The following is a 22,673-nucleotide window of genomic DNA, read 5'->3' on the forward strand; positions in this document are numbered from 1 at the left end:
CGTACCTGGGCGTTATACTTGGGTAAGCCAACGAGGTAGAACGAAGCTAAACACAAACGGATACGGAACGACATGACCACGATTAATAGAAGAAAAAAGCACCAGTAAGAGGATCATCAAGATGAAAAGCTCCAGCATGAGGAGGTGCATTAGTTCCGCAGAGGCTGCGTGCCGCAAGTCGCCAACGACGAAGATGGGAACCTTGGGACAGGGACAAGGATCCCTTCGATAAACACCTAAATGACGATACAGCAAACAGAAGCAGATCAAGGACTGACATAGGAGCACCTGCAGAAAACAATGGAATACCAGCTCACGATATTCATGAAAATCGTTATGAGAACGGAAAACTGAAGAACAGCACAACCGTCGGCTAAGACGGACTACCGAGTGATCTTTCCAAGTATGGTAGAGAAGCGCTGGATAGCGCGCTGCTCTAGATCATTTCCAGGATTAGGGAGAAGGATAAATTACCAGGCGAACTTTTCACTTCGCAAGACGCTTCGATCGAATCGGGTGCGACGACAAAAACCTTGATCGGACCGGCAGTCCTCACGGAATCGAGACAACAAACCTCCTCGCGAAAGACCTTAACGCCCTTTGGAGTTTTCGAAAGGAAGACGCTACGGACTATCTTCGGTAGAGTACAGACGGACGATAGAGCACACACTGCTTGGAAAGAACCCGATTGCACAACTTGCAAAAGCAATTTGGTTGCGCTGGACACGTTGCGAGGATGACGGACGGCAAGCCGTTAAAATCGCTTCTTACCAGCAAAGCAACCTCTCCGGCACCAGAAATAGAAGGGCGCAGTATGCACGATAGTTCAACCAGATCGGAGGACACTTACGGGTGACGCAACACCAGGGAAACTGGAAGAACACATCCCAAAACGAACAATTTTTCCACAGCTTTTTAATACAGCACAAGACATTATGGCTCTGTTCTCTCATTGATGAGGTAAGTTTGTTAAAGAAATGATTCACTCAAGGAGGCATGGCATATATCTGTCAATATTCACCACCGCTCCTAGTTTTTTTTTTTTTAATTAGTCTACAACAGTGGTTCCCAACCGGGGGTCCGCAGCCGGCAAGAGGTCCGCGAGACTCACCTAGGAGGGCCGCAAAGCTCTTGGCAAATTTGACAGGTAACCAAATTTTTTTCTAGATGCCTCTGTGAAGAATTTTAAATTCTTTTGCGTATTAAGACTAAAACGTGAAGCATATTAGAGTTGCAGAACGATATGAGACTGAAAAACGCCTAGAAAAACGCCGCCTAGTATAGCAAAACTTGCATCTGAAATTCTTCTGGGGGGGCGCGAAGCAAAAAGGTTGGGGACCACTGGTCTACAACATAAACAGTCGAAATCTGTCGAATATTGTTTCAAACAATACTTGCATTTGTGTGCAGCTAAGAGAAGAGTGAACAATTCTGGACCATAAAGTCTATTTTTGATGAAAATTTATTATTGTCTGCCTTACTGTCGCACTTCTATTTACATGTTTTTCTTGCTTCTCTAGACTTTAAAACACAATGGAAAATATAAAGTTCCTATTGAGAAATTGGAAGCAAATCGCTTGTTTGAGATCAAAAGTTTAATTTTAAGTTTCTATACAAAAGTTCCATCGCTTTAAAGCAGTTCTGACTCGCATGCGAGAGGTTATCGGGAATCGTGTCAGAATTGAGCAATTTTTTAAAACATAATTTGCATGTCTATGTATATCTTTGAATTTAACCCCTTGTCGCCTCCAACACTGCTACCAAAATAGAATAGTACCAAATATTGTTTTACTTTTCAATTAGAACCTGCTAAGAGATTAGGTGCATTTCTAACCATTTAGCAACACGGTAAACCGAAAACCTTCAAATATTTTTGCACATTCGTTCTGTCAAATCCATTCAAATTCGATGTTCTCTATGGTGTTAAATTAAAATTCAGGTTAACCGAATTCTGCTTAATAATAGGTAATTAAATTGTAAATCAGTAACGCAGTTTGTTTTTAAACAAATGTAAAAGACTTTTTCGCAATGTCAGAATATTAATAAAACCCGTCGCACTAAAAAGCGTTAACATTAAAAGAACTCATCGGTTGACACCGAAAAATACTACAGAATGGCAAATGCAATCAATAGTATCGTGAATGACCAATTGGATACGTTCAAAAATTGATTCGTGCGTCACAGTCAATAATGAATGAAAAAAAATCAGCAAGTTCGAAACAGGAAAAGCTTCCAGCGAAGGAGTGCTAACGAGATTACGTGCAGCGCAGAACGCTAATGAAATAATCGAATTAACATAATTCACAGAAGAAGCCGAGTGTATCAAGAACGATACAAAGAATACCTGTAACCGACTGACGAAGACTTTAATCTTCGTTCTTAAATTTCCTCCACTCGAGCACTAGGAGTTGTAAGTGATTAACCTCTGTCTTGAAGAACATTGGAAACTTCAAATCCACCCGTGTGTTTGAACAAGGCAGGAAATTTCCGCGAATTAAATATTGATTAATTAGGATGCATAAACAAAATAACAACACCATTTGAATACTGTTGATACGAATTTTAATGGAAGCAAAGAAGCTTGAACCTGATTTCCCTGAAAGCAATCAAGAACGGACCCTGACATTAATCTAGAAGGATTCATTACACCGTAGATATGTGCCAGTTGGTATAAAATAGAAGTTGAAATTTTACCACCTGGAAGGTCAACATCCTCTGCTTCATGTTAATATGCACATCCATAGAATATAAACCGTATCGCATCATTCATTTGCATATTGATAGTTTCAAGAATGGCAAGCAAACTAAGATAGGAAGATGCGGGTCATAAAACAAGATATGCTTATGGAAATCATGCATCAGAACTATCACTTCAGGATCCTGAGGGCGGTAATAAACGACGACGCTTGCTACACTGAGAGGGTTCGACCCCAAAATGTCATCCCTGCATTTTATCAAAAGCTCCAGATAAATTGCAAAGTTTGAAGTTTTCTGGCTCGCGAAATTTGCATTATTCGACCGGTTTGAAAATACTACGTGTAGTCAATAAACATATTAAACGAATATGTCGTCATACTCGTTTTGATTCCACAACAAGAAAACCAATCCGATTATTATCATGGGTTCACAAAAAGTTGCAATATTGCATTCTGGAAAGTCTCGCGAGAATTTGAATAATAACGACCCCATGCTTGGGCGGAACAACACTACGAAAAAGACGGCGCGGATCCCATAACGATAACAAAAATTTGTGACTACGTGAGTAGCGGCACGGTGTCTCATTCTAAATTCATATAACTTAGAAAGCATCACGCGATCGTCTGGGACTGCTAGGGTGGAAACAATATTTCAGGATAAGAAACCTGAAAACTCGAGCTTTTGCCAAAGCCTGCAAGTCCTAAACACTGCCATCTCGTTTGAACTTAACATGTTTTAGAATGTTAATTAAAAAAAAGAATCCACCCTACGCATTCGTTCGTTCCATTATGAACGACTTGGTAACAGACAACAGCCTTTTTTTATTAATGACTACGATTCGCGATCGACCTACCTAGCAAGAGTCTACTACCGAGAGAAACGTGACCGGTTTCAACATTAATCACGGCGTCTTAACCGGGCGTCCCAACCTGAATCCCCGTTTCACCCCCGCTTCACTAATGAATTCTTATTCTAGCGATTATGCATCTAGCTACTACTCTATTGCAAACGCTACGTAACGGAGAGGTATTGCGCGAAAGTGAAATTGAAATATGCGAATGCTTCAATGTCAAGTGCATAACACCTCCAGCTAGGCCGAATGGCTCTCACGATGCATTCTCACGAAAAGGTCACCGGTAAATGCATATTTTGCCGGTCGGGTGGGAGGTTGTGCCATGATGCACCTCGGTAAAACTTTTGTTTTTCTTTCTAGTGCTGGTTGGACCAGATCAAAATTGAGACGATGAATTTTACCTAACAAACGATGATCATAATCCTATAAGGTACACGATCAAGTTAATTCAGCCTAACTTACTGAATAAGATTTTCGTATAGCATCATTAAAGCAGCTGTCAGACGAGCTGGTGATTTGTGGGAGTTTGACATCGAGTAAAAAGTGACAAAGTCTTTCAATTCAAACTCGGTTATGCTTCTCTGCATCTTATTACACTTAGATAAAACCCCATTCAACCTTACGCAGCACCCGATCCACACCCGCAAGCAACGCTCAACAAGTCATCTTGTTAGATGCGTTAGCTGCCCTTCCATCCACGTTCACTCTAGCTGGTTTCCATCCAAGTTCAAGTTCAAGCTCTCAGGCACAGACTATACTCGGTTTAAGGTGGTTTATGTTAGGATTCAGCTTAGACCAAGCCACGTCAGACAGGTTGGTCGGTCACAATGGAATCTTTGGTTGACTTACAAGATAGAATTCGAACAAGAAAAAAAACCCAAACCCCTCCGTGAGCACCGGGGGTTTCGGACGCCCTTCCAGTCACGATCGCAAGGTTGCTGATTTGACAGTTTACGCAGCCAGAAAACAGCGAGAGATATAAACTAAAACCTGTTATCACCTGTGTTGCTGTAGCATTTTTCGTTCTTCCCCCGAGAACAATCACATTGAAGCAGGCATAGATCCAAACTAGACTAAAAGCCAAGGCCTACGTGATCTGCGCCGCATATCATTTGTTAGTAAAGCAGGGCCCAGACGATGTTTTATTGAACCACCATATTGGAGGCTACTTTCCACCACGCAGCTTCCGCCAGACCTAGCATAAAGTTTTTTTTCCCATCTTCTCTAAATCACACTCAGCCGCAGTTGATCATTCGAAACGGGTCTGAAAATCCTGCCGAAAGCTGATTAGCATACGGCTTGCGCTATGCTTTTGGCACGTAGCTGATATCAGTTATGCGAATCCTCAAAATCAAATCGATAAAGTATAACTGCGGACATCGTAAAATCTCCTTTATTTGTTTCTAACGTAGAATCGGCTCTCGGGGTCAGTCAGGATGTGCGAAACGCGATTTTATTAGAGCATAAAACAGCTACCAGAAGGTGAAACATGTTGAACTCCAAGCCATTCTGTAAGTGATTGATAGACGCAACGCAATCCATCTACAAGATTTACCCCAGGTGCAGCCTTAATGCGTATGCTGTAGGTCATCGCGAGCGTATCAATCTACGTGTTAAGCGTGAAACCTTCAGTCCGTGGGTCATTGCGAATCCTGTTTGTCGTGTTTCCGAATGCTTCTCAGCATGCCCTCCCGAACGAAGCTCTGGGCGGAGAAAATATCAACAGCACAGTCTTGTGTCGCTTAGTGCTGTCATTGTGTGATTGAGCATTGTGGAGACAATCGTGCCATTGAATACTATTTCTTAGGTCGTCGGAAGAAAAAGACAATGAGCTTCCTAATAAACATCAAATCTATGCCACAGAACTTTAAAGCTTACGCAGTAGTTCAAATCATCTTTAAAAACCTTAACTGTTTTAGGATAGCTGAATCTATGTTGCTCACAGGAGACAAACATTGTTGTAAAGTACCGTGATTGAAAAGTGGGATAAGTTAAACGTCTTAGCAATGTTCATTAATGTTCACTAGGTGTTCAGAAACTTGATACTCAGTGTCTTAGTAGAACCTCTTTTATGCTTATTAACCGAAAACGGTTATAAAGCTCTAAATCAACTCTAAATGCCTTTTTGAAGTTCAAGTTTGCGACTTCCAATTTCTAAAAATAACCTTAAACGACCAAATATTGAATGGTATTGGTATATATGGGTATTTTCGAAATCAGCGCCCAGTAATTGACTTCAAACGCCAATTCGAAATTCAAAATGGTGACTTTCTCAGGCTGAAATTGCCGTACCGGGGCTGAAAAGTAGTTACAGACGTCATTTTAAAATCTAGCATGGCGTTATCCGGTATCCGGGAAGCAGCCTAAAATTATTAAATAACACCCGAAATGTGTATTTCCGTAATGATGTACAGATAGACACCATAATTACTTTTTAAGCTGCAATGCAAAAAAAGATGCTTCACCACTAGGGTCAAGATACTATTGATTTATTGCGAAATATTTCCAATATTCAATACTACAAAGTATTTATCGTTGCATTTTTTTGGAAAACTTTCTATCTATATAAAAACTCGTTGACGTCAAAATATATGACATCAGTGCGGAAACCGAATATAGGAAGGAATTGGGATTTAGAGCTTGATAGCAATATTCTAGAGAAAACTTTTATTATACGAATTTGTTACATACAATAAAGCATCTATTTAAAAATTATCAAAAATTAGGGTGACCCAAATTTTCGATGAAATCAATTATCTAACTTTTTTATCTTTGTAGATAAAAGTAAAGTTTTTCTACAATGTTATAGATTAGTTAATTTTAAGCAACTTTTAAGAAAAAAAAATTCTCTATCTTTGGAAATAACCGATTTTGATTTTAAAAAAACACATTTTTCACTCTAACTTTTTTACAAATATTTTTACATTAAAATTGTTTTTGAAAGACTTTTAGGGCTTTTAAGGAGAAACAACTTTCAATGCTGACATCGTGAATATCTCAACTCTACTCAAATTTCTCAATGTTTTTTCATAAAAAATATGCTTTGTTCATTTGTTTGTCGCTCTTACAAAACATATAAAATATATCTCAGTCTCAATACGAACTGTACATTTGCCTTTATATATTATGACATTTACAAAAATATTTATTTTTTAAATATTTAAGTGAATTTAGCTTGAAAACTGGGCAAAACTTGTAATAATCTTATATATTTTACATGTGAAAGCACACATATTTATATTTTTAATATTTCCTACCAAAACAAGAAAAAATACCTTTAATCTGATCCAAAAAGATCAAAAATCGATCAACTGGTTTAAAAGTTTTTATTTTTGAAAATAAATCACATTGAATAAAGCTGTTTTTTATGGTCACCCTATTCCGGAACTGGTTGGCAAATGGCTGGACACGTGTAACTTGAGACCCTAATGTGGCCATTCACCTCTGTCCAGCAACTCCTATCCCAACCTCCACGTGGTGCCGACCGGAATACGAGTAACCTTAGCGGAGATCGGGTAGCCAACCCCGGTGGAAACTATGGTCGTATGCTGACTGGGAAGGGGGTCATACGCGGCTGTATCCCCATGGGGGCGGCGTACAACAGCGTCTGACCCGGAGCGGGCGGCTGAATTATGGAATGCTTTATCCCGCCAGCTACACCTAAGATGGCAGCCCCATCAGCAGGATGTAGGTATCGCGACCCTGGTAAGGTAGCATACAGAAACCTTTCATCAACCACGAACAACGAATTTAGAAATACGGAACGGATCAATCGGCAAAGACCTAGGCTACGAACACGGAAAAAGATTAAGGTAAACGATTGGAAATTGGGTACTTGGAACGTCCGATCTCTCAATGAACTGGCGCGGGCTGGCTTGCTTGCTCGAGAACTCGAGAAGGCAGGGAGTCGAAATCGCAGCGATTCAGGATGTTCGGTGGCCAAACTCCGGAGGAAGGGAATTTCGTGCAGTAGACCCTATTGCACGCACTTCTTTCAAGTACCACATCTACTACAGTGGCGGCAAAGCAGCGGAACGGGGCGTCGGTTTCGTAGTGCTGGGAAATCAGAAAACAAGAGTCATCCGGTGGAGGCCCGTAGATGACCGTATATGCGTGTTGAGGATTAAGGGCAAATTCTTCAACTACAGTCTAATCAACACCTACGCACCGACAAACGACAAATCCGATGAAGTCAAAGATGAGTTCTATGACAAGCTTGAGCGAATCTACGACGAGTGCCCAAAGCACGACGTAAAAGTCGTCATCGGAGACGCAAACGCACAGGTTGGGAGGGAGGAGTTCTTCCGTCCGGTCATTGGAAGGCATAGCCTCCACTCGTCAACCAATGAAAACGGCCTGAGGCTGATAAACTTTGCCGCGGCCAGAGGAATGGCCATATTTAGCTCCTATTTTCCACGTTTGAATATTCGGAAACACACCTGGAGGTATCCAAATGGAGAAGCCTGCTCCCAGATCGATCATGTACTGATTGACGGTTGGCACTTTTCGGATGTTACTGATGTTAGGTCTTTTCGGGGACCAAACATTTGTAAGATTCGCGCACGGTTGTCGAACGTGTTGAAATCTCGCACAGAGAGAACGACGCGTTTCAACATTCAGCGGTTGAAAGCTGATGGCGTGGCAGCAGAGTACGCCAGAGAGCTGGATCAACGGATCGCAGAACAGCAGGAGGAAGGAGTGGAAGACATAAATGGGCTGTGGAGCAGTATCCACGGCGCCATCGAAACGACTGCGAGAGAGGTGGTAGGTACGACGCGTGGAAGACAGCCTAATGGCTGGTTCGATGCCGAGTGCCAGAGAGCGACAGATGAGAAGAACCGTGCCAGGAGCCGCATGCTCACTGCGGCTACGCGTCAGAACAGAGAGAGGTACAGGGTGGCAAGAGCTGCAGAAAATAAAACCCACCGTTGGAAGAAGCGCGAGTACGAGGAGCAGGTGCTCGCCAGCGCAGAGGACAGCTATGCTCAAAACGACGTGCGGAGATTCTATAGAACTGTCAACAGAGTCAGAAGCAGGAATTTCCCTGTGCCGGTCATGTGTAATGACAAGGACGACAACCTGCTTACTGACAAACCGACCGTTGCAGCCAGGTGGAAGGAGCATTTTCAGGCGCTATTGAACGGTGAGGAGCCGGATGAGCAGAGCAGGAACAGGTTGACGATTATGAGTGACGAACAATCTGTGGAGCCACCAACACAGAAGGAGGTGAAAAAGGCGATTAGTGAGCTGAAAAACAGCAAGGCCGCTGGGAAGGACGGTATCCCGGCCGAACTTCTAAAAGCGGGAAGCGAGCGGCTGTACTATGCCATCCACCAGATAATACTAAGGATCTGGGTGGATGAACAAATGCCGAACGACTGGTTGGAAGGCCTCATTTGCCCTATCTATAAGAAGGGCCATCGATTGGATTGTGGCAACTATCGAGGGATAACGTTGCTCAACTCCGCATATCAAGTGCTCTCCCGTATCCTTTTCTTCAGATCGAGACCGTTAACGGAAGCCTTTGTTGGCGAATACCAGGCTGGTTTTCGACAGGGGTGTTCCACGACGGATCAAATCTTCACCCTGCGACAGATCATCGATAAGTTCCGGGAGTACAACTTACCGACCCACCATCTGTTTGTGGACTTCAGGGCGGCATACGACTCAGTGAAAAGAAACGAGCTGTGGCAAATCATGCTGGAACACGGTTTCCCTACGAAACTAATAAAGCTGAGTCGTATGACACTGGAGGGATCAAAATCGTCCGTGCGGATAGCTGGCGAGACATCAGCCGCGTTCGTAACGTTGGATGGACTGAAGCAGGGGGATGCGCTCTCCAACCTACTGTTTAACAACCTACTGTTTGAGCTCTTGAGGGTGCAGTACGAAGAGCAAACGTCGAAAGAAACGGTACGATCATCACGAAATCTCACGTGCTTCTTGGTTTTGCGGACGACATCGATATCATCGGTATCAACCGTAAGGCCGTGGAGGAAGCCTTCGTACCTTTTAAGAGGGAAGCAGCGAGATTGGGGCTTGTCATAAACTCTGCCAAAACGAAGTACATGGTAGCTGGCAGAGAGCGTGGAAGTCCCCGTGGTGTTGGTGCTGAGGTGGAGATAGATGGGGAACGATTTGAAGTGGTTGACGAATTCGTTTATCTTGGTACGCTTGTGACATGTGACAACGATATGAGCCGTGAAGTGAAACGACGAGTTGCAACTGCGAACAGGGCTTTCTACGGACTGCGTAACCAGCTAAGGTCCCGTAGTTTGCAAACTCGCACAAAATTAGCGCTGTATAGGACGCTGATACTCCCGGTGGCCCTTTACGGACATGAAGCATGGACGCTGAAGGAAGCTGATCGACGAGTGCTCGGAGTTTTTGAGCGTAAAGTTCTGTGATCGATACTTGGCGGTAAACTAAAAGATGGAGTGTGGCGCAGACGCATGAATCACGAGTTGTACCAGGTATACAAACATTCTGATATAGTGAAGGTAATACAGCGGGGCAGGCTTCAGTGGGCTGGACATGTAGCCAGGATGCCTGATGAGAGAGCCGCCAAAACTATCTTCAGTAGAGAACCAGGAAGAGGCCGTCGACTCCGTGGTAGGCCTCGCACGAGGTGGATGTGCGCGGTGGAAGAAGATGCACGATCTGCTGGTGTACGGGGAGACTGGAGAACGGCTGCCCAAGACAGAAGAAGACAGGACATCTCTAATTCGTTCGGCCCTAGACCGGTGAACGGTCCGTTAGCCAACAAAGTAAGTAAGTAAAGTAAAGTAAGTAAGCCTATTCCGGAACTGATCACCCAAAGCGCTTCAATTGTGCTTAAAATTGCAGTGATGGATCTTCGGCGAAAATAATCAAACTTGTATTTCTTCGTTGGGTTGGGTTAGGGTGACCAGCTTCGAAAAAGGGTGACCCCAGAAAACGGCTTTATTCAATGTATTTCATTCGTTCAAAAATTTTTGTTTTTTTTGGAACAAATTAAACGTAATTTATTTTAGTCTTAAGAAAAAGTATTGAAAGAATATATCTGTGTGCTTTTAGCTGAAAAATAAAAAGAGTTTTTATAATTTTCGTCATATTTTCTAAGTAAATTTATACTTAAATTTAAAAAAAAATAACATATTTTCGAAAACTTCTCTATATATAGAGTCAAAAATGCTCTTCAAGTTGAGACCCAGAGATATTTTTTATGTTTGTCCCAAAAAGAACGACAAATAAATTAGAAAAGCATATTTTGTTATGAAAAACATTAATAACTTCGAGTAGAACGGTGTCAGAATTGCAAATTGTTTCTCTTAAAAAGCCCTAAAATTCGTTCAATTTAAGTAAAAAAGTTAGAGCGCAAAATGTATTTTTCAACCTAACTCGGTCGTTTTTGAAGATGAAGAAAAACTTTTTTTGGCAAAGTTGCTTAACATTAACGGACCTACAACATTGTAGAAACCTTTTTATTGTTATCTACAAAGACAAAAAAGATAGATGCTCTATTTTATCGAAAATTTGGGTCACCCTATTTTTTATGTTTCATCAATAGGCGCTTTATCATATGAAATAACTTTGTAGAACAATGTTTTTTCCATAATATAACTCTAGATCCAAATTTCCCCCTGTATTCGGTTCCTGGACCATTGTGCAGTATGACAGAAAAACGAAAAATATCAAAATGAATTAACCAATATCGTATAAAATTATAGAAATATTTTTCATGAAAATAATGGTGCCTAGCTCCTAGCTTTACCACTTATTCTAGATTACACAGCTACCTAAAACTTACGATGAGCAAACATTGACATTTTTGCTTTATTTCGACATGTAAAAAATGTTTTTGGTAGAAAATTCTCTGCTTAATGGAAGAGTATCCAAGAAAGTTGAAAGTTGAATAACTCCTAGTAGATTAACTTTTTTTTTTAAATGACCTTATTCAACATTATTGTTGCGAATATATTACTTGAAAATCCAAAGCTAATGAAAGTTATGCAATGGAAAATTGTTTTAATAAAATACACCAAAAGGGGAAAATAATTTTAAGTTAATATGGTTACATGCAAATTTGCTGCAATTGGGTTGTGTAGCTATTGGGTTGTTTAGCTATTCACGGATTTTCGATTTTTATATATCATTTGAAAGAGTGTAATTTTCTGAGCAAAACGTGATCATTCAAAACTTTACATCAGTATCCTTCGATTTTAAAATGAAGAATAAAAATTCGTTCTAAATTGCTACAGTTGGTATATGGGCGAACTGTCATTGTAGCGATTTCGATCAGTTTTAAAACGTGATTTAAAAAGCGAAGGACAACGATAGAAAAAAAATTTTAAATCACGTTTTACTAAGAAAAGTCAGATCTTTCAGATGATATAAAAACTGATATAGCTAAACAACCCAATTCACGGATTTCTGATTTTTATATATCAGCTAAAAGGGTGCAGTTTTCTGAGCAAAACGTAATATTTTGAAATTGTATATCATTCGATTTTCAAATGAAGAATAAAAATTGCTCTAAATCACTATAATGACAGTTGGTACATGGGCGAACTGTCAATGTAGCGATTTCGAGCAGATTTCGAGCAGTTTTAATTCGAGATTTCAAAATTAAAGAACAACGATAGAATTCGTTTGAAAATTACGTTTTGCTTAGAAAATTCAGCTTTTTCAAATGATATAAAAACTGATATAGCCAAACAACCCAATTATTATTCAAGGTGGTGCAGAAACTGACTGTTTGGGGATCGTTGGTTTTTATCGAATTTTTCAAACACAACATAAATTATCTTCATACTAATTATCGGATTGTTGGTAATAATTATGTTTTTGCATAGTTAAGATGCTCGAAACTTGATTCTTTGACAATTAAAGTTGCTGCAGAGATATTCAAATAATTTTCAACATAAGTTTGATTTTTTGTTTCGAGTTCTGTTGATTTCTAGAATGTTTATAATTGTAAATGATAAAGAGATGAGAGAATTTTTATGTCTGCTTGACTGTAGATTCTACTCGAGCAGACCTTTTTCTACTCCAACAGAAATTTCGACCTCGTTGGGCTTTTTGCGGTTGGGCGTTTTTTTATTACTTAAAAAATTCTTTTACCGAAAAATACATGGTTTTTAATGTTTCCCATCCATAATGACTGAGTTCTACTTTATGGTGAAATTAGTACCTTTCATAACACCAGTCAATACTAGAGCGTCCATTTCCCGTTCCTGAATCGAGAAATAAATGTTTGATTTTTAGGAAAATTTCGGGATCCCGGGAAACAAGAAAAATTGTAATGAAAAGTAAAAGAGCGCCGATTTACTTAATTCGTATTTTTTGCCATTAAGGAGAAAAGATTGCAAACATGATTCAATTTGCTTTCGGGAAAACTTCATTCAAGTCTCTAAAGTCTTTACGGACCTCCGAGCCTACTAAGGGCATCAAAATTTCCAGGAACGATTGAAAATATATAATCTTTCATTTATTTTTAGCAAGTGTGATTTGGGGACCACAAACTTGATCAAGATGACATTGAAGACATCTTGATCGAGTTTGTGGTCCCGAAATCTCGTTTTTCTTTTAAACAACTCAATTTTCGATACACCCTTTTAAAACTTGTTTGACGTTCAATGCTTGTCTAATTTGGATGCCATGCCTCGACTCTAGGAGAGTCGAGTTCAGGATAGCACTTTCTTGCATTGTTTTTCAGTAATAAAAATAACGATTATTGACTTAATCCACTGATATTTGATGGCAGAAATGAAACGTCAACGTAAAAAGTACTGAAAACCACTTCATTCGCTCCTAAAATAAGATTAATAAATTTGTGCAAAAATCCGGCTATGCATAACCTCACTACGGCGCGCCCAACTGTTCGCCTTCTTATCGAAGAAAGACGATGCAAAACGGGAGTGAAATTTTCTGCTACGACAACGTGCTGCAAAACACTAACCACACTTTGCACTATGACCAACCGGTTGATGCCGGGGACTGTCCGTCGCGCCGTCATCGTCCATTCAAGAGCGTGGCATGCTACTCGAGCAGAGTGCAAGGCCTACTACTGCCACTGGATCATTATTACAAGGGCCACGCCAACGAAGATCGGCCGGCAAAATCTGCTCGCCATTATCTCGGCAAACAGGTTTACAACGTTGGCAAGTCCTTGGAGACAGCAGAAAGCCTTTTCTCCTTGACGCAAAACTGCGCTAAACTATAACCTGTGAACCAAAGTGAAATTCGATTGTGCAGCAGAAGAAAAAAACTACTCTGCTTTTATGACCGTGCGTCACCTCCAGTGCAGCGAGACAGTTTTTAGCACCTTTCCGGTGAGGTCGCTCATCTCGTACTATGATAAGTTTATGTTTGATTGTTGTCGCTTAGAAACTGAATGCAAGGCACTGTTTTCGCACCAAGCTGTTGGCTTACCGAATGGCTATTTATTAGCGACCCTTTTTTCCGTGTTGACAATTGACAAACAGACGGTTTCTCTGTCACTTTGCCATTACCGTGGATGCCGTGGTATGACCTCTCCTACGTGATCATTGCCAGGGTGACCCCAGACAGCCCAGCGCAATCGGAAGGAACAAGAAAGCCTACGAACATGTTTAAAGAAACTGTATAGAATAACAGAAAATGTCTTGTAAAACTGACGGCACTGCTCATTGTCGCGTAGTTTAGTAAACGCGACTAATGACAGAACTGTGGGGTGAGGATCAACTAACTCTAGCGTTTACTTGCTACTATGTATAGGTTGGCGAGTAAGCATGAAATTGATGGTAAACAAAATGGTGAGAATACCGACGTTCCTCGTAGGAAATTCCTCGAAGTTTAGTTTATATTGCTCATATTTTATTATTGTTCTTACGGCTTTTAAATGTCGGGAAGTTTGTTTAATTTTGCTGATTATTTGTTCAAAACACTAATACTTGATCATTAATGTTTGGTTTAGTGAACCACACTAAAAGCGATTCAATATCATACTCATACTAACAGTTTTTGTTAATTAAAAGGGGCATCATTTGTTATTCCAAAAGAATATGATAAAATGACAAGCAATGTCTAAAATTGAAGGTAATCGCTCCTATATTCATCTCATCACTCTTATTTGTCCAATTTACCGCCAAATTCTACTTTTTTCCCAAGTGAAAGTAATTTTAATTTCACGTCTCGATTTCGTCGAGTGGTCGGAAGTTTTACCTAAAAAAAGTAAAATTTAACGGTAAACTGGACAAATTAGAGCGATTGAACGAATATAGGTGTTGAGATGAATATAGGGGCGATTCCTTCAAATCTAATTAAAGTAATTTTTGCCCTATTTGCTAACACAAAGAAAATCGCGACACAGTTTGCTTAATTAGGTCCCCAGACAAACTAATTAAGACAAATACCGAATAGAATGTCACATCATATTCAAAACTTTTGAAAAATTGTGTAAAATCACCCTAGCTGTAATTGCTTTCTGAAAGTGAAGCTGCTTCACCATCCTATTAGAATTTAGCCGAAGAACGCTGTTGAATGCAAGAAAACGTGGAAATAATAATTCAAATTAACCTCGAGGTCGCTAATAACCGCTCTCAAATCAAAAAGAAAAAAAGGAAAAAAAGCAATAAAAAAAAGAGAAAAAGAAACATAATCCTCTATTTAACTTGAAATCCCCGAAGCATGCTATATGAGAACCAGAAAATGCCGAAAAGCGAAAGAATTTTGAACAAAAAATTAAAATTAATGAGGTTTAGAATCGCCGAGAAACGTTTTCCAAGGCCAGAAAAACACGAAATGCGTTTCTAAATGCCAAAGAGCCCGAAAAAGAAAATGATTTCAAATTAGATTCATAACCACTGAAAACCGCTTCGAGTGGCTACCCAAATGCTATCAAGCGATTATTAAATTGCGACAAATCTTGTTTGTGGATCAACAAATGCTGATTAGAAGTCGAAAGCCAAGGGCACTCGAACTTTCTCGAAGCAAACGAATGGAAATGCTACATTTCCCTAGATTCAAACAAGCTAATTTCTATGTTCTGTCTATGGCATTCTACACATTTAATTTTTTTCCCGGGTCTCGGTAATTTATTGCCGAGAACGGCACCACCAATTGCTCGGTTGAAAAAATAATGACAGCCATCACATATTTTCGTAAACCTCAGTTCACCTAACTGAAATTTCGGCACAAAATATCCGAAATCGGCTTAGTAGTAGCTCGGTAAAAAATTTTACCGTAATTTCAGTTAGGTTAAGCCGAGATCTACGACAAAAATGTGACAGCTGTCATTTCCTTTTAAACCGGGCATTCAGTGGTGCTGTTCTCGACTGTAAATTACCGAGACCCGTAAGTATGTATGGAATTTTGTTTGTTTGAGGCACACACTTGTTTTTTTTTTTTGTAATTTTGACTTTTTATCTTAATTTTCTCTAAATTGTTTCATTTTTGAAAAGTACAAAAATGAATCCATGATGTGGAAAACATCAGATCATCGAAATCTCTGAAGAAAAAAACATGTGGAAGTTGTTCTGAACGACTTTTTCTAATAAATAAAACCCGTGACATGTGTGAAAAATAACTCTCATCAAAAAAGAATGACCTTTTGTTAAAGTTTCATGTTTTGATAGTTTTAAAATTGTTAAATTAGAATTAAAGCAAAAGAAAAATGGCATGGCAACCAATAAAAAAAAACCAATTTATGCACTTTTTGTTAAGTTCTCCAATTTTATGAGACGAACCATAACGAGATGGAGTTAGATAAAAACATCTCTCTTGCGATTCACAGAAAGTAAAAATAAAGAAAGAGCTGCATTTTCTAAGCTAAACGTAATTTTCAAAAATTTTGTATCGTTGTTCTTCGGTTTTTAATCACAAATTAAAACTACACGAAATCTGCTCGAAATCACTTCAATGACAGTACGCCAAAGTACCAACTGTCATTCAAGCGTTTTTTTTTTATTCTTCATTTGAATAAATATATCGACGACGATATAAAGTTTCAAAAATCACGTTTTGCATAGAAAATTATACTCTTTTAGCTGATATAATAAAATTAGAAAACCGTAAAAAGCTAAATAACCCATTTCTACGAAACAGACCATAACTACATGGAGTTATATGAAAAAATAACATCTCTTTTAAGATTCACATAAAAGCAAAAAAAACTTCCTTGCTGAAAAAGAAATACGCTAGCCTTACGGACAGCCATATTGGCGATCGCGAATGAAAAACCGGAAAGAAGTCCATGTCATGAATATCCAACTAAACGGTATCGACCCGTAAAAAAACGCAAACTTTAGCACAAAAACTGTGACACTGAACTGCTGCTGCTGGGTGAAGTTTTATTTGCCACTTTCTGCTGACGGGAAAATTAAGCACTCGGCTGGCTCGAATCGGACCATAACAGCCGAAGTTTGTTTGAAAGAACGATTCGATCGAAATTCAAAATATTTATTGGCCAAAAATGATGGCACCTGCACATAGCTTTGAAACATGTCACAATCGGAAGAACTTAAGCACCAATTAGCCGGTAGCCGCTAAGCGCTATTCGCTTTGTTTCTTGGCCTTCACACTGCTAAAGTTCTTGATTTTTGGGTTTCGGCTTACTTACCTCTAATTCGGTAATCCCTCCGACAGCAAGTTTATGTACTGAATCACCATTTACTTTCGGCTTCTTGGTAACACAGCAATAAGTTTCGCTGTAAACGAGACTTAATTCACTTTAAAATCGTTCTTGCAACTATTGATCTGCTCACTGTTCGACACAATTTATTTTATAGTAGCACTTTAGTTTAGCGTCCACTGAAACGTGTTCTATTGTTCACGAATTTCACATGAAGCGAAAACTATTCCAAGAATGCCTATCGTCACATCAAACCAACTATTAACCTATATCCGAGCACCGTGCAATCACCAGCTGGAATAATCGAAATCCGCTCGGCGCAGGGGTCTTTTATAAAAATTTTGCTTTTCTCGCAAATCTATCAGCAAGCCCTCCCTACCAACGCCGGCAGTAACGAATCATGCTTGGCAACGCTGCTGTCGCTACATGCAGCAGGTACCTGCTACCCCCCAGGCACAGTAAAAAAAAACTAAGCGATTCGACCACGAGTCCCACTTCTAATAGTTCTAATCGCTAATTACTGTTCAAGCAATTCAAATACGAGTCGATGTGTGCAATCTGCAAACAACGTGGCTAAGACAACATAACCTCATTTTTTTCACTGTGCAATCCATCGTCTGCTGGTAGGCAAAGTATCTACCTAAGTCAGTATCTATTTATTGTGGCAGGAGAGTTTTTCCCGTTTGCGCTTTCCTTAAGCGTTTCGCGACGACAGTCACGCCGCCGCGCCACCGGAACAAAATTCTCGCGCAGAACCGAAAGCTCGAAGCCGTGAGCGCAGGCAAACAAATCGTCGCCTCATAGGCTGCGATTCTCTCCGCGCGCTGCGCTGGGAAGAAGCTCGGCTTTACCCGCTCACGCGGTTGCCTGCGGCGGCTGTGGCTTAGGCGTCGCTCAAGGTACAGGGCAGTTCGGGCTTAACCGGTCGACACGAGCGGTCGTAGTCAATCATACGACGCGTCGCGCCGTTTATCAGATGAACGTATAGCTTGGTTTTGATGTGATCGATGAAAATGTAAATTATACGATCGAGTCTAGTCGAAAAACCGGCCACTCAAATTAGCATAGTGATCTAAGCGGAATTCGGATGAAACTGGAACGCGCGTCTTGAGCGATTACTAAAAACTAGTGAATAAATTGATTTTGAGTTAGGTAGGGTAGGATCAGAAGTTTTTTCAACTCAGTTGAAAAATTAATAAACTAGAATTCAGAAATTAAGGTAACATAAATTGTTACCTTAATTTGCATAGGAAATTTCAACCTATAGGAATTAACCTAAGCATAATAGTCAGGCGACTTTGCATTGGCACGACACGATTCAAAGGCAGCTCAACCAAACCAAATCACACACAACACTTAGGTGATGTGATCAGTGCTGATAAAAGTCATTTTCCCCAGCAAAATTCTTCGAAAATTACAGCCAATCATTTTCAATTTTCACTTCCAATGATCGCTGCACTCTTTCAAATACACTAGATTTTCGTCCTAGTAACGTGCTGTTATACTCAGATGAAATAGATCGCGCGCATCGTTCACGGTTACGGAATAAAATTTAACGACAAAACCAACCAAATGATCTCCACTTCAAAGCGAAAAAGAATAACAAACAGTCCACTCAACCAAAATGAACCTCACCGAAACACTTTTTCACTGACACTGACCGATGCCTTGACAATCTTCGTTAACTGATAAACTTATTTTGTTGTCTTGCTTACATCGCATGAAATATAATGAGGTGTTTTGACAGTTCACTTCCATGCAAAAAGCGGGAAAGGAGAACTCTGAAAGGATTGTAAAAAAATATCGTTTATGGATGCTTTTTTTCACTTTCACTCAAGAGTGTCAACAAATATCAACCCTGGATGTGATTGTTCCAACAGATTTGTTTGGATTGGGTCGAGAAGCGAATAGTTTTGAACTATAATACCAATAAATTAATTTCAAGTATAACACAAGTCTATCCATCTCTTTCGACCGCTCAGATGTAATTTAAAAACTGCGCCTATCAGCATCGTAACGCAAAAAAAAAACACGTTTCATTTTATGCGTTTGTCTATTGGCTTATTTTTACGACCAGAGAAACAACTTCTTTAAGAACCTGTTCGACGGTTCAAAAAGCCGCTGATAGGTAATTTTGTTCAAAGTTCTCGAAAGCAACGAATCCATCAACGAAACAAAACAGAAGAATATGCTTGCATGTTGTCCGCAACAGAATCAATTTCAACAATACAAGGCTGAAACTAATACCAGAATATTGAGAATAGGCGCTTATGTGGAAGCAGCAGTCCTGATTGTTATGGTTTTGTTTGCAATTTAACGTTTGCATTAGAAAATGGATTTTTTCGGATGGTGTTAAAAAAACTAAGATAGATAATTGATGTTGAAAACTTTCCCATGGAAGTTATTATGTCAGCTTACTTGCAAAAAAGTCAAGGCAGTTAATCGGGACATTCTCCATGGCATGGTTTTTCGAATTCTTTCTTTGTTTTATATATCAATTCCTCCTCAGTTGTTGCCACAAAACTGATGGAGTAAATCTTACGCTTCAGGTTTCCCAGAAATTCTCGGTGGGACGCAACTGAGGGACGTTGGGCGGATTCGCCGACTTGGGTACTATATTTAGTCGATATTCAGCCACTCCAACGATCGCTTCGAGTAGTGGGCCGACGCCAGATCCAGCCAGAACATCGCGTCTTGGACCTTATGGTATTTATTAATGAACGACTCAACTTTCGGCAGGCACTTCGCACTGTAAATTTTCCCGTTCACAGCCAATGCAGAGCGAATGAAGAGCGACTATTCCCTTCTCGCTGATTGTCAACTACAGCAGCACCTTCTGGGAAAACTTGGTGAGTCCACATCGAAGCTCACTTCCTTCGTGGAGGAAGTACAATACGATGTAGCCTGCCAGTCGTTGCCATCCGGGGTAAGACAGGTCTCGTCGTCCATCACCACCGCCACGTCTCGATTAGCCGGGAGAATCGACTTGACCATCTCATTCACTCGCTTCTGCTGCGTCATTGCCTGCAGCTCCGAGATCAGTGGACAGGACGGCCGCTTCCTGACATGTTAGTCCATGTTCGCCAGGTACTTTTTCACTGTTAGGCTGGTTGCACCGACCTCCTGGCCAAGCGCACGCAGCTATGTAGCCACTTTACTCTAGGTCTTCCTCCACAGCATCCTTGCACAAAGCATCCTGACGTGTACAAAGTGCTGAATGAACTCCTTTTTCTGTTGACATGTGGGTTACTATGATTGATGCTGCATGGGTAGTTTCGTCAGTGCGTGTGAAGGTAACCCGATCAGAAGAGCATAACAAAAAGATTACAGAATTCTATCAACAGGAGACATAAATAACATATTTTGACACGATGTTGTATTTTCACATGCTTTTGATAACAAAATTGGATCTGAATGAGTTGCAATAACATATCCTGAAATAAAGTTGCTCTAAAACAAGTCTAACAAATTTTTCGTCTCTATCAAAAGCTAATGGTTAATTGTTATTATATTGTTTCATATGCTAACTTATTTTGTTATTAAACTGATACATTAGTAACAAAGTTTGATATGGGTTTAATATTAGTAGAATCATTTTTGTTATAATTTCTGTTATTTTAACACCTAACAGTATCAAATTGGTAACACAACCTGATAGGTTTTCCGCATACCAAGCTAACAGCTTCTGTTATATTTTTGGTTTGTCTTTCTGATCGGGAAACCAATGAGAAATCTTCAATGTTTGTCCATTTTTCAAATGCAAAAGTTTGTGAGCAGAATCACGCCAAATGACCTATGGAGCAAAATCATCTCAAATGACCTGGAAACATGCAAAAAGTTAATCGACCATTTTGGGTTTGAATAAATCGTCAGTTTCGTCAGTGCGTGTGAAGGTAAATTTGGTTGGTTGTACAAAATAACTGTCTGAGAATGAGTTGTGGGGAATTGATAATGCCTTGTAACAAAATATACACCTTAAAGGAAACTTTTTTTGGCTAAAAAGTGTTTTTTTTTAACTTGAAGTTTTTACGCAAATTTACGCATAGTCTAGAATGGAAAACTGAAAGTTAATTTTTCTATAGAAAAATATGTTTTCAAATTGTAATTTCAGCATTTATTTGTATTCTAATGATTTTGAAAAATTCAGACAATCATTTTAAGTTAAAAAGCTCTCGGTATTCTACATTATAAATGCATCGGTTTCCGAGTTGTTTGAATTCAAGTTCGAAAAATTTTGATTGTTTAGAAAAAAAAAAGTTACGCCAAATTTGTCCGTGGTTCTCTAGTAAAAACCATATACCAATACGATCAGCTTAATTTGTTGACTTAATGGTTATAAATTTTTACGTATATTCAATCGTTTTAATCACTGGGTGGGTAAATACGTAGTTTCAGTAAATTTTACCAAAGTTCTCGTAATAACTTGACAGTTGAAATTTCCGGATGTTCAGCATATTAAAACGAGTTCCGGAATTATTTCATGAGTATCTCGGTAAAATATTACCGATAATCTTGTTAAAGCTTGGCCGGTTTTCAATTGTTGGTTTTACAGAATCTCGGTATTTTTATATATTACTGAGGGTTTACCGAGATCTCAGCTTTTGAAATTGTAACCTTCGGTTACATTGCGTGTGCTGGCTCCGCCACAATTAAAACTTCATCCAGACTTGCCCGGTTAAAATCCCCACCTCCCAGATCCTACCCTGGATTCAGAGCACATCTACATGAGTGGTATCCCTCCAAGTCTGTCGTTTAACGTCTAGGACGGAGGGATCACCCATATAGGAAAGCTTGTCAATAGTATCACCATTACTACTTCAACAGGGTTGAGTGATATCCCTCCAAGTCTGTCGCGTCGCGTCTGGGGCGGAGGGGTCACTCATAAGGGTTCGTTCACAGATGCATTGAGGAGACAACCTAGGTATTCGGATCCACAGGGTGGGTCACAAGGAATGAGTGGCCTACTGAACAGTTCATTACGACTCGGGAGTGTTCGTGGCACTCCCGATTCGGAAATGACAGTTCCCATATAAAGCGACGAGGCAATTCTAAGGGGGTTCTCTTTCGGCTAAAACAGCTATCGATTCAGAGGTGCGCGTATAAAGTTTTTTACCGTACTTAAGGTTTACGCTATGTGTGAAATACGGGGAGTTTTCGCAGTGATTAATTAGAAAATTGTACTATTAGGTGATTAAAATGTTTTAAAATTGCTATTGTCAAGTTGTTCAAATACTGAATATGTCAAAAATGTGAATTTGTAAAAAAGACCTAACTGATGTAAAAATTACTATTATAGTGCTAAACGGTTTAAAAAGGTCTGAAGACAAGATTGACAAAAAAACTATACGTTTATCTATTAAAACAAGGAAAAAAAGGTAAAGCAAATTATTTAGATATTAGGATTAGAAATTAAGGCGATTAAGAGTAGGGGTAACTAGTTCTTACAACTAGATGGCTAATTTCCGTCGAATAGGTCCTCGAGGGGCCTTTTAATCTTGGTTCTAGCTCTACGCTTGAGGCGGTACCATCCAT

The 22,673-nt window shown here is 39.8% G+C and overlaps 1 protein-coding gene across 1 annotated transcript in view; it reads right to left on the reverse strand.

Annotated features, from left to right (window-relative positions):
• Positions 1-17,442, reverse strand: part of LOC129718875 (acyl-CoA Delta-9 desaturase) — a 42,901-nt gene extending 25,459 nt beyond the window's left edge. The window contains exon 1 of the mRNA XM_055670066.1: positions 17,130-17,442. The gene's annotated coding sequence lies outside the window, so the exon portion shown is untranslated. The remainder of the gene's footprint in view (positions 1-17,129) is intronic.
• Positions 17,443-22,673: the final 5,231 nt, after the last annotated feature.

Source organism: Wyeomyia smithii, chromosome 1 (assembly GCF_029784165.1).
Source record: "Wyeomyia smithii strain HCP4-BCI-WySm-NY-G18 chromosome 1, ASM2978416v1, whole genome shotgun sequence".
Classification (NCBI taxonomy): domain Eukaryota; kingdom Metazoa; phylum Arthropoda; class Insecta; order Diptera; family Culicidae; genus Wyeomyia; species Wyeomyia smithii.